Source organism: Ictalurus furcatus, unplaced genomic scaffold (genome assembly GCF_023375685.1).
Source record: "Ictalurus furcatus strain D&B unplaced genomic scaffold, Billie_1.0 scf3, whole genome shotgun sequence".
Lineage (NCBI taxonomy): Eukaryota > Metazoa > Chordata > Actinopteri > Siluriformes > Ictaluridae > Ictalurus > Ictalurus furcatus.
The window spans coordinates 422,857-429,497 of NW_026521052.1; the positions used below are offsets into that span (position 1 = coordinate 422,857).

Sequence of the window (6,641 nt, forward strand, 5' to 3'; positions counted from 1 at the left end):
ATTAAATGCAGCAAAGAAGATGGTAACGTGCATGTTCTTCAAAGTGGAGTTTGTGTGACACGGGAGTACCACAGTGATGCACGAGCACATGAAACGAAAACACGTTGGTGTAATGGACGAAGGTGGAACATCAGCACGGTAAGCAAAAACCTGAGTATATCCACATTATATGAAGATGTGAAATGGTATAGTCTAGTTTAATTCCATGCTATTGTGTAAAAAGCTTTGTTTACTAACTTCAGGACAGTCACACTAGATGTATTTTGTCTCGAGCATCAGGTTGTGCAGCATATTGATGGATTAAAATAGCGTTACCACAGAAACAGGTTAAATTAAACACGGTGTGAACAAAGTCAAGCAGTAAATCTAAAGGCAGGTGATAACAGCAGCAGTAAAAGATTTTTTAGTCACTGTAGTGGTTTTCATCGAATGCTTATGCGTTAATGTATAATTGTTCCTGTCCTTTTAAACAAGCCTGTTAGCTTGCTGCGTTTCTCTGTGTGTCTGCTACAGTTAACTTTAATCTGTTTTTCAAATGCCATCTACTGCGGCTCTACTATGTTATATACATTAACAGAATGAATTATATATTTGAGATATTTTTGGTTTATATTGTCACATCTGAAGTACAGCATGTCTGTGTAAAAGAAATTTAACAAAAATGGTTAAAACATGTATAATTATATATTATTTAGATTTCTTATATTAATCATGGTTGTCATCAGCAATTATCATTATAAACAATGAAAATATTAATTTACATATAAATTACTTCTTGCATACTCAATTGCTGTTTATTTATTTATTTATTTATTTATTTATTTATTTCAGAAAGAAACAGCTCTCCAGGAGTGAATTTGTTCGGAGGAGAAATCCCCCATGCACTAAAACTAAATTTTTAGCTTTGTTTTTGATTATTTATATTTTGGGTATTATTTAAAGTTTTGCTGCTTAAAACTGGACAAACTGTAGACAAATGACCAACGTTTGAAAGGTTTAAATGTAAAAATTATATAAATAATAAACAAAATCTAATTGGAAAAAAAGTTTAGTTTTTTTAAAAAAAATCAGATTAATCAGAAAAAAATTATCGTCAGATTAATCAATTATCAAAATAATCGTTAGTTGCAGCCCTACAATAATTAAAGAACAATACATCATACTTTTTATGAGCCTGTGAATATAAACCTGCAATTCCCTTCAAGTCATCATTACTGTATGAGTTGATCTTATAGAAAATTAAAGCGCACCCATTATGGCTTTGAAACGTGCCTAATTTTGTTTTAAAGGTCTCGTACAATAGATTTATATGCATCCAAGGTAAAAAAAGGGTTTAATGTGCTCATAATTTAAATTGCAACATTACCTTTTTTCCACCCAGCGTCAAAAACGACTCGTTAAATGATCCATTCTAAAAGATTCACTCTAAACTCCTCCTTTCAGAGAGCATACGCTGTTCTGATTGGTCAGGTGTCCCAGTCTGTTGTGATTGGTCTACTGCTGTCAGCGTGTCGAAAAGGAAACGCCCACTACCATAACGAGTTTCAGCTCTTGAGAATCGGTTCCTTCTTTTGTGGGTTAATAACTCCGTTTGTCGTACGCTTTGATTTTTGAAACTTTTAAACATAATAGGTGCACTTTAAAATAAAAAAAGAATCAAGACTTATAAAAAGGTACATCTTACATACTGTACAAACCATATATTCAGCAGAACCTTTTTGTTTCAAAGTAACTGACAGGTGATGAACATTTAGCACATAGCTGGAGGGATATTAGTGATTATGGATCTTCGGGAAACAAACAGGATTTGAACTCGCAGCCGTTCAGGCCACATGCTTGGTCAAACTGCAGATTTGCAGTGTCAGTGTTGTAAAGACTATTGTTACTTGTTACTGGTACTCAGCTGTTGTCAGAAACACTAGACTGGCTCATGCTGGAGTCAAAATTGAAAGAGTAAAGGCTCACAGGGACAAAACCGTTTAACGTCCTTTTAACTGCACGGATATTTAATCTACAAGTTACCAGGCAACTTGACAACATTCTGCAAGGCAACCCAGTTTGAGGAAGGGCATTACTGTTTGCTCAAACCTTTTGTAGCGTTGAACTACATCATAATGACTAAACTGTAAGGAGAAGTGCAGAGAAGCAGAGCTCTAGCACATTTAATTGATGTCACGGCATGCAGAGCTGATGGAATAGTAACTTTGACATTTGAATGTTTCCCGCTCATGTTCACAAAGCTCCAGCCCAGGATCTATGGTTGCCCATAGAGTGTCTCTAAAATGATTGACAGGAGGCACATCCAAACACAAACAAGCTTTCCAAACCAGAAGTCTGTTTTTATTAAACAGGTTTTCTAAGTGACTTGATGCACTTTTGCTAAGGCCACAACTTAATCCATTATTTTTATCATGTTCTACATATCTCCCAGGTTGTACAAGTGAAAAATAAATAAATAAATAAAAGTATTGCACCTTTAAAGGAAGATGAACAATGCGCTCATTTTTTTACTTTACAGTCCCCACAAAACAACTTTGAGAGCTGTGATTTGATTCTGTATGACGACGTATTTCTTTTTGAAACAGGAAATAAGAGTGGTGGCATGTTGAAGTGTTACACAACAGCTAACAGTGTTTGGGATACGCCCAGCTCTGAAGAACATTGATGCTAATGAGCTGCTACTGTTGAGCAAGACCCGCCTCAAGACCCACACATTCCTACACATTCTAGAGAGCATTTAATTGGACGAACACAAGTCTAGTGCATGTTGAAGCATTAAAATTGTATCATTTTTCCCCAGAAGTGACTTTAAAAGTTTTTGTTTTTTTTAAACTATGGTATTGGAGGCCATAAAGGTACAAAAACATCTCGAAACACCAGTTTTGATTTCAGGAGCAGCAATTTAAAGACTTTACCAGAACAATCAAGAAAATTTATGAAAGATAAAAATATAAAGATTTGATAGCCAAAATCAAAAAAGAATACAAACAAGTATAAAATTAAATTCATTTGACCTGAAATGTGAACAGAACTTCCATCCAAGCCCTAAAACTAGATAAAGAGAACCCAATTAAACAAATGCATTATAGTTTTCACATTTATTCACTGAGCACAATTACCCAACATTAAACACCTTTGCTGAAAAAAGTATGTCAACTTTTGATTTCAGTAACCGGTGTGAGACCTTCGAGCAGCAATAACGTGAAGCAAACATTTCCGATGACTCAATCAATCCTGCACAATGGGTTTGAGGAATTTTGGCTCACTCCTCCTGCTTCAACTCAGTGATGCTAGCAGGCTTCTTTGCATGAACTGCTCTTTTTAGGTCCTTCCACAACATTTCTATTGGGTTAAGGTCTGACTTGGCCATTCCAAAATGTTCAATTTCTTCTGCTTTAACCATTTCTCTGTAGACGTACTTGTGTGCTTAAGGTCGTTGTCTCTGCTGCAAGGCCCACTTACAGTTAAGCTTGAGTTCACAGACAGATACCCTGACATTCTCCTGGTACAATCTAGGATTCATAGGTCCGTCAATAATGGCAAGCTGGTTCGGACCCAAAGCAGCCCCAAACCATAATGCTGCCACCCCCATGCTTCACGGTTGGGATGAAGTTCTTATGTTGGGATGCTATTTTCAGTTTGCATCAAACAATGATTTTCAATTAAAGCAAGAAGTTCTGTTCTGGACTCATCTGTCCACAGAGCATTCTTCCAATAGGCTCCTGGCATATCCACATGGATTTGAGCAAACTTCAGACAGGCAGCAGTGTTCTTTTATGGAAAGTAGTGGCCTGTAGGTTCTCAGATGTTACCCTGGGGTTCTTTATGACTTACTGTGATATTATTCACCACACCCTTGGAGTGATCTTTTTTGCTGGACGCCCACTCCTTGGGAGAGTAACAGTGGTGCTGAATTTCCTGCATCTGTATGTCATTTACCTCACAGTGGATTGGTGGAAGCCAAACTCTTTAGAAATGGCTCTGTAACCCTTTCCAAGCCGGTGAGCATTGACAACTCTCTTTTTCTGAGGTCCTCAGGAATGTCCTTTGATCGAGGCAGGGCACACTTCCATAAACCTGTGTGGTGAAGACCAGACTTTGATGGTGAAGATCCAAGTTAATGTTCTTGAAACATGGGCGGGCCTAATTGCCATTCCCTTGATTGAAACGCCTGATTTCAATCAGCCTCATTTAAATGAACTCGTACTCCTAGACTTCACATACCTTTTCCTACAAAGATATTTAACGCTGGATCATTTTGCTTAATAAATAACTGTAAAAACTACTGTTTTTTTTTTTTTTTGCATCTGTTGTTAACCGGGTTCTCTTTTACCTAGTTTAAGGACTTGGATGAAGATCTGATCAGGTTTCAGGTTAAATGTATGGAGAAATTCAGAAAACTGTAAACGTTAAACTTTCTAGCTGCACAGTAGCTGTAGATCAAATGAGTCATATTTGCTTGCAGTATAAGTAGGTTGCTTATTTGCTTGCAGTCGCTCACGTTTTTGTGGTAGGAAATCGTGTTATTGACACGGAGCTGTCGATGCATGTATGTTTAGACAGGCATGGGCAAACTACGGCCTGAGGGCCATATACGGCCCGTTGGGCTTTTTAATCCGGCTTTAATCCGAACTTGTCCAAATTATATTATTAAACCTCAGTGTGGTGTATTACTCTCTACTTCACTTTTTCGCTTTGCCCTTTGAGCCCTCCTGTAAAAATGAGTGGACCAAAGAAAAGAAAAGTGGACAGTGAGTGCCGAGTGTTTAATAAGGAGTGGACAACAAAATATTTTTTCACTGAAGTCCGATCAACGGTTGTATGCCTGATATGCCAAGAAACTGTTGCGGTTTTCAAAGAATACAACATCAGCCGTCACTTTGCCACGAAGCATGCCAACTACGCTAGCAAGCAGTCAACGCAAGAACGGGCGGCTACGGCTCAGAGGTTGACGGATAATTTACAGACTCAGCAAAAAATTTTCACAGACAAACTGCGATTCAAGAGTCAAGTACCAAGGCAAGTTTTTTGCTGGCATTCAAATTAGCAAAGGCTAGCAAGCCTTTCTCCGAAGGCGAGTTTTTGAAAGAATGCATGGTAGAGACAGCAGGTCTCCTGTGTCCAGAGAGCAAAGGCAATTTTGAAAAAATCAGTTCATCACACAGGACTGTGACTCGCCGTGTGGAACTAATTGACGAAGATATCGCCAGCGAATTAAACAAAAAGGCGGAGTCCTTTAAGTTATATTCACTAGCACTGGATGAAAGTAACGACATAAAAGACACTGCTCAGCTCCTAATTTTATCCGAGGGATTAACGACAGTTTTGAGATAACGGAGGAGTTTTTGACCATGGAGTCCCTGAAAAGAAAAAGTCGGGGAGAGGACTTGTGTAACCAGGTGTCTGCTGTCATCGAGAGAATGAAGATAGCTTGGAGTAAACTTGCCAATGTCACCACGGATGGATCGCCAAATTTAACTGGAAAAAACACTGGGCTGTTGAAAAGAATCCAGGACAAAGTGAAGGAGGAAAACCCTGAGCAGGATGTTATTTTCCTTCACTGCATCATTCATCAGGAATCTCTGTGTAAGTCTATAATGCAGCTTCATCATGTCGTGAATCCAGTCGTAAAACTTGTTAACTTTATACGAGCAAGGGGACTTCAGCATCGTCAGTTTCTTACGTTCCTGGAGGAAACTGATGCGGATCACCAGGACTCCTCTACCACTCTCGGGTCTGCTGGTTAAGTTTGGGCAAAGTGTTTCAACGAGTGTGGGAGCTCAAAGAGGAAATTATCGCATCTTTGGAGTTAATGGGGAAATCCGACAAATTTCCTGAGCTAAGCGACAACAACTGGCTTTGTGACTTTGCATTTGCTGTGGACATATTTTCACACATGAATTAGCTGAACATCAAGCTACAGGGGAAAGATCAGTTTGTGCACGACATGTACACAAATGTTAGAGCCTTCAAATCCAAGCTGACTTTATTCTCCAGTCAAATTTCAAACAAATCTCTCTCTCATTCCCCCTCACTAGCCATGCAGAAAGAGGCGTCCCGAAACGTGAAGAAATACAGCAAATCACTGGGCGACCTGCACAGAGAATTCTGCCGTCGGTTCAGCTGGTGTCCTGTCCCCTGTCACAAGACCCTGAAACAGCACCACAGGAGCTGCAATTGGAACTGATCGGTCTTCAGTCTGACTCCGTCTTAAAGGAGAAGTTCAACTCTCTTAAACTGAATGACTTTTATGCTTCACTTAATGAAGAGACGTTTCCAAACCTCCGGAGGACGGCACAGAAGATGCTGACATGGTTTGGATCGACCTACGTATGTGAGCAGACATTCAGCGTCATGAACATCAACAAAGCCCCTCACAGATCCAGGTTAACTGACCAACACCTCGGATCTATCCTGAGAATTGCCACAACAAAACTGTCTCCAGAGTTTGATGCACTGGCAAAAAAGGGAGATCAACAACACTGTTCTCACTGAAACTGGACGTGAGTTTCTCTACTGTGTTATCAAATTAATGCATTTGGAAAACAATTGGTACAATGAGCCTTGCATATTCATGCTTTGCTACCTGTTAAAGGCCAAATCCTTTCATGTAATGGCTTTTACATGTCATTTATATTAGT

General features: G+C 39.1%; 1 pseudogene; it reads left to right on the plus strand.

Annotated features, from left to right (window-relative positions):
• Window positions 1-5,102: 5,102 nt before the first annotated feature.
• Window positions 5,103-6,187, plus strand: LOC128604785 (general transcription factor II-I repeat domain-containing protein 2A-like; annotated as a pseudogene).
• The last annotated feature ends 454 nt before the right edge of the window (window positions 6,188-6,641 follow it).